Raw genomic sequence first — 12,340 nt, 5'->3', positions numbered from 1 at the left:
TTTATAGAAGAGATTCTATATTCAGGAACCTATATGGAATTGTGCAATGTTGGATCTTAAATGATTCTTAGATCTACTATGGAGATATCTTTGATATAATGGAATATATTCTTTTAAAAATGACTTCTCTATTCATTTATATATTTTTCCATGGTTACATGATTCATGATTCTCCACCCTTTCCCTCCCCACTCCTGGAGCCGACAAGCAATTCCACTTTGTTATACATGTATCATTGTATCAGAATGCAACCCTTAAAACTGAGACCTAAAGTAGTTAAGTGACCTAAGATCACTCAGGTGCTAAGTAACATAATCATGATTTGAACATACCTTCTAGTTCCATAGCTTATACTCTTTCCACTACACCAATAAATATTGAAACAAATGGATATAGGCAAATGATCTAAACTTTCTGAACTTGCTTCCACATCTGTAAATAAGATATCATGATATCAGTCCTAATTCATAGAATAATTTTAAGTGTTGGCTCAAAAAATCACAGATTTTCAGGGTTAGAAAGGGTTTTAGTGGCCTCTATCTTTTATCTGGAAAAAAATCTTGCATAGCATATATTCCAAATTATCATTCTTTTGCCTAAAGGCTTTCAATGAGGGGGAATATCACCTCTAGAATAAGGCTATTCCACATTTGGAAAGTTCTAATATTTAGGAATTTTTTTCTCACAATAATCCTATATTTGACTATTTGCAATTTCCATTATTCCTGTTTTTGACCTTCAGTGTCAAGTAGAACAAACCCAATAATCTCTTTTCCAAGTCACAAAAGTCCTTGAGCTAAGGATAAAAATATGGGTAAAAACTGTCCCTGTACTCAAGTAACTCACATTATAATATTATTCTTTTCCTATCTAACACCATCCCCAATTTTTTTTATTTAAAGGTAAATATCTCCTTTAACTTTAACTTTAACTTCATATGGCATGAATCTGAACCCTTTTTATGTTGGTTGCCTTCTTCTGTATAGTGTAGTTTGACTAAAATAGAGTACGATAAGACTAACTAACTTATTCTTGGATGTGATGCTACTTTTAGTACAGTTTAAGATTGTGTTAGTTTTTTTTTTTGATTGCATTATACAATGTATAAACCTTGTATAAACCTTGGAGTCCAAAAGCTCCCAGATATTCTCTATTTTTCCAAATTAATTTTGGCATAAACATAACTCTTCTATTTTCAAATTATGTCTGAACTCAAGTATAATCCTTTTTGTTAATCTCTATTAAGCTTCATCTCATTTAAGTTGGAACAAAGCTCTAACCTACAAAGAATATTTTGGATTTGGGGCCAGTTGTCTGCTGATTTATTTATCCCTGTGAGCTTCATGCCATGTCAGAATTTCCTAAGAATGGCATCTAGGTTTTTAACTAAGTCATCAGTGGTTTGTTTGTTTGTTGTTTTTGTTTTTTAAACTCTTACCTTCTGTCTTGGAATTATTACTGTGCATTGGTTCCAAGGCAGAAGAGTGGCAAGAGCTAGGCAATGGGGGTTAAGTGACTTGCCCAGAGTCACATAGCTGCAAAGTGTCTGAGGCCACACTTGGACCTAGAACCTCTCATCTCTAAGGCCTGGCTCTCAATCCACTAAGCAACCCAGCTGCCTCCTTTATTTATTTATTTATTTTGTTGTTGTTGTTTTTGGATGGACATATCTGATTTCTTCAGTTTAGAGAACTCATCAGAGAAGGAATTCCCTTCATGGAAGCAGATAGACAACTCTTTTTCAACTTATCATATTAGAGAATTGCCTGGAACAATCAAAGTTTTAGTGACTTATCTAGAGTAGATAGTTAATGTCAGAGGCAGGTCTTTGTAAGGAACTATTGATTAATGACTAATTTTTAGGCGGTGTTTTACCAGCTCATAATCTATCTAACTGTATTCTCTTCTACCATAATGCTCTTTCTGTCTCACTTTCTCTCTCCTTCTTTCTGTCTCTCTGACTCCCTCTGTCTCTCTCTTATCTGTCTCTCTTTGTTTACAAGAATAGGATAAAAGAACCTTATTGATATTTTGCTAAAAATCCAGATAAGCATACAATCTTCACTTTATTTCCTCCATAAATCTTTTTCTAGAATAAAAAGTCTTCCTTCACATGATGCATATGGAAATGTGCATTGTATGATAACGCATGTACAGTATATATCATATTATCAGCTGTCTTGGGGAAGAGGGAGGAGTGGGAGAGAGGGAGACATCATCTATTACAAAATGTAAGAAAATAATTATTAAAAATGTTTTAATATGTAGTCTGGGAAAATTTTAAAATTTTAAAAATAAGATAAAATCTTATTTGACAGAATAAGCAAAGAAGAAATTCTAGCAAATTCCTTTTATGACACAAATATGGTACTGATTCCAAAGCCAGGCAGGTCAAAAACAGAGAAAGAACACTATAGGCCAATCTCCTTAATGAACATAGATGCAAAAATCTTAAATAGGATACTAGTAAAAAGACTCCAACAAGTGATCATGAGGGTTATTCACTATGAACAGGTAGGATTTATACCAGGAATGCAAGGATGGTTCAATATTAAGAAAACCATCCACATAATTGACCATATTAACAAGCAAACCAACAAAAATCACATGATTATCTCAATGGATGCAGAAAAAGCTTTTGACAAAATACAACACTCATTCCTATTGAAAACACTAGAAAGTATAGGAAAAGAAGGGCCTTTCCTAAAAAATAATAAACAGTATTTATCTAAAATCATCAGGAAACATCATCTACAATGGGGATAAACTAGAAGGCTTCCCAATAAAATCAGGAGTGAAACAAGGATGCCCATTATCACCTCTATTATTCAACATTGTACTAGAAACACTAGCAGTAGCAATTAAAGAAGAAAAAGAAATTGAAGGTATTAAAATTGGTAATGAAGAGACCAAACTATCACTCTTTGCAGATGATATGATGGTATACATGGAGAATGCTAGAGAATCAACTGAAAAACTAATCAAAATAATCAACAACTTTAGCAAAGTTGCAGGATACAAAATAAACTCACATAAATCATCAGCATTTCTATATATCTCGAACATATCTCAGCAGCAAGAATTAGAAAGAGAGATTCCATTTAAAATCACTCTAGACAACATAAAATACTTGGGAATCTATCTGTTGAGACAAACATAGGAAGTATATGAACACAACTACAAAACACTCTCCACACAATTAAAACTAGATCTCAATATTTGGAAAAATGTTAATTGCTCCTGGGAAGGATGAGCCAAAATAATAAAAATGACAATCCTACCCAAATTAATTTACTTATTTAGTGCCATACCCATTGAACTACCAAAAAACTTTTTTATTGAATTAGAAAAAACCATAACAAAGTTCAATTGGAAGAATAAAAGATCAAGGATATCCAGGGAAATCATGGAAAAAAATGTGAAGGAAGGAGGCCTTGCAATCCCAGATCTCAAACTATACTATGAAGCAGTGGTCATCAACACAATTTGGTACTGACTGAGAAACAGAAAAGAGGATCAGTGGAATAGACTTGGAGTAAGTGACCTCAATAAGACAGTCTATGATAAGCCCAAAGATCCCAGATTTTGGGACCAAAATCCACTATTTGATAAAAACTGCTGTGAAAATTGGAAGACAGTATGAGAGAGATTAGGTTTGGATCAACATCTCATACTCTATATGAAGATAAACTCAGAATGGATGAATGACTTTAATATAAAGAAGGAAACAATATAAGTAAATTAGGTAAACACAGAATAGTATACATGTCAGATCTTTGGGAAAGGAAAGATTTTAAAACCAAACAAGAGCTAGAAAAAAATCACAAAATGTAAAATGAATAATTTTGCATGCATCAAATTAAAAAGTTTCTGTACAAACAAAACCAATGCAACCAAAATTAGAAGAGAAGCAACAAATTGGGAAACAATCTTCATAACAAAAACCTCTGACAAAGGTTTAATTACTCACATTTATAAAGAGCTAAATCAATTGTACCAAAAAACCAAGCCATTCTCCAATTGATAAATGGGCAAGGGACATGGATAGGCAATTTTCAGTTAAAGAAATCAAAACTATTAATAAGAGCATGAAAAAGTGTTCTAAATCTCTTATAATCAGACAGATGCAAATCAAAACAACTCTGAGGTATCACATCACACCTAGCAGATTGGTTAACATGACAGCAATAGAAAATAATGAATGCTGGAGGGGATGTGGCAAAGTCAGGACATTAATGCATTGCTGGTGGAGTTGTGAATTGAACCAACCATTCTGGAGGGCAGTTTGGAACTATGCCCAAAGGGCGATAAAAGACTGTCTGCTTTTCATCCAGCCATAGCACTGCTGGGTTTATACCCCAAAGAGATAATAAGGAAAAAGACTTGTATAAGAATATTTATAGCTGCGTTCTTTGTGGTGGCAAAAAATTGGAAAATTCACTTGGGGAATGGATGAACAAATTGTGGTCTATGTTGGTGATGGAATACTATTTTGCTCATAGGAATTATAAAGTGGAGGAATTCAACAGGGACTGGAACAACCTCCAGGAAGTGATGCAGAGTGAGAGGAGCAGAACCAGGAGAACATTGTACACAGAGACTGATACACTGTGGTACAACTGAATGTAATGGATGTCTCCATTAGTGACAATGCAGTGATCATGAACAACTTCAAGGGATCTATGAGAAAGAACACTATCCACATCTAGAGAAAAAAAATTGAGTAGAAACACAGAAGAAAAACAACTGCTTGATTACATGGGTCAAGGGGATATGATTGGGAATGTAGACTCTAAATGAACATTCTAGTACAAATATCAACCACATTAAAATTGGTTTTGAACAAGGACACATTTTATACCCAGTGGAATTGTGAGTCAGCTACGGGAAGGGTCAAGGTAGAGGAAGGAGGGAAAGAATACGATTCTTGTAACCAACAAATAATGTTCTAAATTGACTAAATAAATAAATAAATCTTTAAAAAAATAAGATAAAATCTTGGTAAACATCAGCTCTTCATGAGGCATTTCCTTTGCCAAATGAAGTCTGATATTAGTACAAGTTGTGTGACCTTGGCCATCACTCTCAATTACTTCCTGCCTCAGTTTCCTTAATGATAAAATAAGAATGAGAATAGCAACTACCTCACAGTGTTGTTGAGAGTATCAATAGGAATATTAATTGTAAAATAATGTCAGATAATATGTATTAATCATAAAGAAGAGAAGAAAATAAAAGCTCTGTGCAAAAGAATTGGACTGGATTTCACAGGACCCATAAGAATGATGATATTACTGAATGAGAGGAAAGGGGATAGAAGGATAAAAAATAATTTTTAATTAATAAATTAGTCTTGCTAATTTAACCATGTTTGTAAAGTGTCAAAAACATTGGTTAATCCTACTTTTTCAGTAAGGTAGCTCATCAATTTGCCTACAACAGTTGAGGTAAAAGTCATGTGAAAGCTGTCTTCAGGTGGAATTTTTCCCCTTTATAAAAATAAACTATTAATATAAAGCTTTGGAAAACTAAAATGGATAAGAGTGTCTCTTTAAAAGTTACAAAAAATAAAAAGTTACAAACAAAAATGAGTATGATGTCGACTCAGGGCTCATTAAACCAGAGCAGCTAATATTAAAAAGTTAATTTTTTTTTGTTAAAAAGCAGGAAGAGACTTGGTACAGTTAATCAGGAAACAGGATAAACAAATTTAAATGTAGCAGAAATATTTCTGAAACAAATATACATCACTTCATCAAACAATAATAAAAATATATATAAAGGTACACTGAGATGGACTTATTAATTGTAACCAAGATTGATTTACTTCCAGATAAAGCCTGTGGGATATCTGAGATTCAAGTGGGGAATCAAGGGGCATTCCACAGGAGATAACCACAAGACTCTGCTAGCATATGTTGACAAAAGTGTTGAACAAATGATAATGCCATTAGCATTTCTTTACAAAAATGGAGGCTACCAAAAATTAGAGCATTGGTCCTTAATGAGACAAATATATTAATGGATGTTGATCTTGCATAGTGGAAACTATGTAATACATTATTGTTTTATAGCTACAGAATCAAGAAAGAGGCAAGAGGCTAGCAATACTTATTCATGAGCTAGCTTTGTATATTGAAATTTTTATTGATGATTGAGTTCACAATGAAAAATAAAATTTGGTTTGATACTATACATGAGAATCTTGCTATCCTTTATAAATAAACAAAACATATCTTGGCTAAAAATGTAAGATCTTTTGAAATTTCAATAATTAAACTATACTAGAATTGGAATTTTATCACAGACAAAAATGTTATACACAGTGACCCAAACATAATATTGACCAATAAAAAAGTAAAGAAGCATTTATTAAATACCTACTATCTGTCAGATACTGTGCTCGGTCTTTTACAAATATGTCATTTGATCCTCACAGTAAATTTTGGAAATATTTTCTTCATTTTATAATTGAGAATACTGGTTAAATGACTCACCCACGGTCATACAACCACTAAGTGTCTGAAGTCATATTTGAACTCAAATCTTCCTGACTCTTGACCCAATGCTCTAACCATTGTACCACCTAGTTGCCTCTGCTAAAAGCAACATTTTGAGCAGATATCGTTATATCAAATTCTCATGAGTTCCATGCTATATTGAATAAGCTGCTCTTAAGATACAGAAATCTAGCAGAAAGAAATCAAAACCACGTTGGATAGGATGAAGCATTTATCCTCTCTATCATCTGTTATTGAAATTGCATTGAAGATGCTTTCAATACATCTACAGAAGATGATCTTATATGCCAATACTTTTATTAAATCTTTTCTAAAAGTGTTATTTTGTCCACCAGTTATAATCCAAAAAATATTAAAGGAACAATAGTAAGATAGTGACTTATCCTAGGATGGTTTCATTCTTAACTCATTCAAAAAAGATAAGAGGAGATTAGTAGCAGTAATAAAAATACTACTCACATTTTAAAGGTTTTGCTCTACGGTTGATATTTATAGCTTCTCCATGTCTGAAAGCCTGAAAACAACAACAAAAAATGAGTGAGATTTTTAATCCAGATGCCATCCTTGAAATTAATTCAACCAGTTATGTAGCTTCTCACTTTGGCTGGTTGGTTGGTTTCTTTTAACTGAGTCTGAGTTTTCTGAAACCTCAACTATTCATATAAGGATAATGGCATTTTTAATTGAAGCTCTTAGTGCTCTTCAGTGACCACTTTTGCTGAAGAAAAAACCCTAATAATCACATTATAAGCCTGTAGTTTTCTTTCCTGCTGTCTGCTAAAGGCTTTCTGCACATAGCCCTTGAAACTGTTCAGCTTGCTTTTTAAAAAATAATTTCATTCTTCCATGGTGAGTTAAATAGTTTAAATTGATTCCTGAGACCTATCAGCCTCGAAATTAATTTAAAAATTTATTAAGAACATTTCAAAGGAATGCTTATGCTTATTTTTTCCCTCACCCACAACTCTCACATTAGTTCAAGTTCCCCTCCCAAAGCTTGTAAACAGAGGCCTCCACAGATGGCTTGAATAAAATAAGCAGAAAATAATTATAGAATTGTTTTCTTACTAGCAAACACAAATATTGATACTAAGTATTCTGGAGATGCTAGTGACAAAGAGAAGAATAAGATGATTGTGTAGGGCCTCCATATGAAAAAGCTTCGAAATTCTTTATCTCCCTCAAGATCCAGGCCTGTTGCTCATCCTGATTTTGCCCTTTTGGAGTTCAAAGGAAATTTTTAAATTTAATTTCTCCAGGATTTCTAGTGAAATCTTAACTTTACTGTAGTCCTGCGAAGTCAAATTTGCTAACAACTTTGAAGCAGGTCTTCAAACCAATTTCAACTAAATTGATTCCAACAAATCAGCCCGCCTCTATTCCTCATTAAGTTTGCCTTTTGAAATTAGCCTCCTAAATTAGTCTTCTTAAAGAAATAAGAAATGTGCTATCACTCACTGACCGATCTTTGAATGGAGGGAATTTGGAATTTGAAGGAGAAAACAAGTAACATTATCACCCCCACTGTGGAATGGAGAGCTCCATCATACCGCCAAACATTGGGAAAGAGTTTTTCATAGATTTTCAGTATTGCTGGCATAAACATTCTCTGCTTGATTAATTGCAATGAATCAATATGGTAAGGAGGATAGTTGGGTTGCCTTAAAGTTGTAGTAGATACACATCATAAAGAGTTGGATATAGTAGCCATTGGTCAGCAATGGGATCTAAAACACTGTATTTTTACAGGCCTATTTGACTACTTGTAACAACAATTGGTTAATATCATTGAAGAATTAAAAATAATGAAAACCAAAGGGAGTCTCCAGTTTCCAAACTAGAGAGACCATTTCACATCATACCATCATAGAGCATATAAAGAAGAATTGACTTTCAATATGAGCTAATAATTATATAATATACTACAGATATAATTTTTATGCTGTACCTTACTATGTCTTATTCCTACTGATTCATTTCTGATCAGAGAGAGAGCTCTTGAGCTAAAGATAATTAAACTTAATTGAGTCAGATTATGGACAGTGAAAAAGACCAAGGGTAAAAATGTAAACATAAATGTTTTCTCTGTCTTCAAAAGGAGTTAGAAACATCTCTCAAACTCTCCCCAAAATTATAATGTAATTGGCATTCAAAATGCATAGATTACTTACTCTGTGAAGTAATAGTATTCATATTAACAGTTTGATGAATAAGTGAATACATGATGTGTACCACATTTATATCAGCTTCCTAGTTAACTGTCATGACACAGATTCTCTAGGTAATGGGTATACATTTTCTAATAGATCATAAGCTTCTTGAGGACAGAGATTATATGCAATTTGTCTTTTTATCTCCCCAGAAAACTCCACCACACAAAATGACTGGGCCCTTCAAAACCATTTCATATAGTAGTAGATATTTTATAAGGGTTTGTTGAAAGTGTTAACTGAATTTTATCTCCTGTGGAAATGCTATATATAAAGAAATGTGTGCATTCTTATGACATGGAATTATATAAATATATATACAATTTTACTTATAATGAAATATAGGTTGCTATATTTATAAATATATCTATAACTAATATAGTTATTGGATAACTATAACATTTTAAAGGTTTCAGAATTTTTTTTTCCTTTTTATGTATGTTTCACCTAGTATATAAGGTAGGACCAATGGAGGACACTAGCTGGATGGAGGGCAATCCTATCTGAAAGTGTTCTTGCCTTTTTCATAAGTGGCAGGACAATCTCAAAAGAGCCAAAAAGAGACAGGTAATGAAAGTCAGTTTGACATGCAATGAAAATGAGAAACAATAGATAGTCCATCTATGACATCTGAAATGGAAAATAAAAAGAACCAGAACATGATTTCCCATGCTTTGAGTGGATTACCAAAAATGAAAGGACATGGAAGAAAATCACACAGTGGAAAGACAAGGAGGGATTTCTGTCTGCACTTTAGGACAGGGAATACCCAGAAACATATGAATAGAAATCAAAATATTCACCCTAGTAAGAGAGGGAAACAATATATAGCACACTTAGATTTTGGTTCTAGCATCTCTCCAGGTATTTGGTACTTTTTTCTGATAAATAATTATATTCAACAGTATTATTATTTTTATCTTATTATGCACATATCTGGGACCAAGAAGTTAGAGTCCAAGTGATGAAAACATTTTGACATGGTGAATCTTTACATATTCTTCTATCATTCTAAAATTTGTTGTTTTTCTTTCATTTTTCTTCTTAAATATCTTTAGATTCATTTTATTTATAATTCTTTCCAATATGTCTTGTAATTTGTTTTACTTTCCATTGATACTGTTTTATGAATTTATGAATTAATGAATTGATACTGCTTATACTGCCATCTCTTTCTAATTGGAAAATATGTCAAATATTTGATAAGCAAATCTTTTCCCCTTTTTTATCTTTTTGTTCTGACAGAAGATTTGCTATACTTAAACTTCTATTTTAAACTAATTATATAATCAGGGTCAAAAGCATTTTCATTGTCCAATTCCCAGTCTTCATTGTGAATTAATTGTTTAAATAAATCAATTCTGAATTGTTTCAATTCTATGCCATACATTTTCTCATTATTATTTATTCTAAATTTTTACTAATTAATTCTGCTCATTGCCCTGTCTAGTGCACACTAGGACTCCATTTAAACAATTGATTCAGGGATAGCTCCCTGAAATAATAAGTCTTTATAATGTCTTGTAAAGAATTATTTATTTATTTATTTATTTATTGCGATGTGTTTGAGGTTCACCATATTTACTGCCTACCAATTCTTTTCCCTATAAAAACATTCATGATATAAATTTTTGATGATTTTGAATGGACTACAAACTTAGTTGCTCATTTTTTTTTCTTTTTACCATTATTTCACACATTTTTTCAGATCCTTACCTTTTTCCACATTTGTATGTAAGGTGACATACCTACAGTATTTATGGTGGTTTAATCTAAAGGTTCAGGTCAATGGAGTGATTCCATGGAAAGAGCAAAGAGTTGAGAGTCAGAAAGACCCAAGTTCAGATCAACTGTGATAGACTTTGTTATTAACATGAATACAAAGATCCAGGACAATTCTAAGGACTTATGCTATCCACCTCTAGAGAAAGAACTATTGGAGTAGAAATACAGATGTAAACATATGATTTATCACTTGTTTATTTGAGTTTTTGGTTTTATAAGAGTACTCATTAAATGAACAATAGGAAAATATGTTATGTGTGATAATACATGCATAACCCAGATTTATTTGCTTGTCAGCTACAGGAGGGGGAAAGGGAAGAAGGGAGGGAGACAACATAAATTATATAACTTTGAAAAAGTTATGTGGAAATTTTTTATTAAAATAACATAAATAAATTTGAAAAAAAATTGAAAAAAAGGAAGATCTAAGTTCAAATTCAGCCAAAGTAGGTCATAATCATTGTTTGATTTGATTCAATTTCCTCTACTATAGAATGGGGATAATAATAGAGACTAAATTTCTAAAGCACTTTGTATAATATTGGGCATATAGCAAGTGCTTTCTTTATAAATTATAACTAGTTTTACTATGTCCTTTATAGAATTTTCTCCTCATAGTCATTCTCAATAATTTATATTATTACTAAACTACACATAATTTCATGGTGGTCTAATTTGACAAAGTTTTTCATCAGTAGTTCAGTTATTATGATCAAGTATTCCACAAAATAATATTTAATTACTTTTTAATACAATAAAATCTACTACTCAAGTCCTTTCTTTGCTTTTCCAAGAAGTATCTGCACTCCACTCTTCCACATGGTTGCAACCACCATCTGTACTCTGGTTTATTTTTGGTGACAATGCAAAGGTTGATATGGTTTACCTTCTAAAGCAATATATTCAAATGGTCTTCTGGGTAAACATGGATGCAACTTAGATACAGGAATCTACCTCTCTTCAATGCTTACCAATATAGACTACCTCAAAAGGGAAAAACAAAAACAAAAACAAAGTCATATGAACAAAGGGACTCCACAGCATTGAAGGTATGTGGGATTTGGGAATTTCCACACTATAAGGGGGTGAAATAGCTTCCACCAAAATGTGAGCTGATCTACCTTCTCCCCACTCCATCAACAGAGCCAGTAAACTAGATTCAGAGCCAGCTTGTGCTAGAATTAGTGAGCAAACCAGGGGAACATCTAGGTCCTTTGCAGCTGACTAAGACCTACAAAGGCCTAAACCTGAGAGCAGCTAGACTTGAGACCACAATAGGCCAAAGAGCACAGACCTTGGGCAGGAAGATAGCACAGAGAAGGACTGGAAACAGTAGAAGCCAGGGAGTCTCCAGTGGTGGCCTCAGGCAAAAACCAACCTCCTTAACTCCATATACAGAGAGAGCCTGCCCTCCTCACTCAGACTTCTGACCGGAAAGGGAAGGAAAAGCCAGCATAGCAATGGCAAAAAGTCATCTTCCCCAAACCAAGAAGAATAAGAAGGCTTTGACCCTGGATAATTTTTATGGAGGAAAAATCCAGACTACAGAGGAAATAGCAGAAGAGGACCTTCAAATAAATGCATCAAAACTTTCCAAAAATGATGGAAATTGGCCACAAGTTCTTGAAGAATTTAAATCAGAGTTTATGAAAAGATGGAAGAATATTGGCAAGAAAAGTGGAAAAAGTTAAAAAAAGAAAATAACAGTTTAAAAGACAGGAATTCCCAATTGGAGAAAGCAGCCCAGAAATCAAATTAAATGATAAATAAATTAGAGGCCAAAATTAAACAGCTGGCAGCCATGAAAAGCAGGATAGACCAAAC

The sequence above is a fragment of the Monodelphis domestica genome, chromosome 2, assembly GCF_027887165.1.
Source record: "Monodelphis domestica isolate mMonDom1 chromosome 2, mMonDom1.pri, whole genome shotgun sequence".
Classification (NCBI taxonomy): Eukaryota; Metazoa; Chordata; class Mammalia; order Didelphimorphia; family Didelphidae; genus Monodelphis; species Monodelphis domestica.
The sequence above is the reverse complement of the archived record's forward strand: the minus strand, read 5'-3'. Positions refer to the sequence as shown.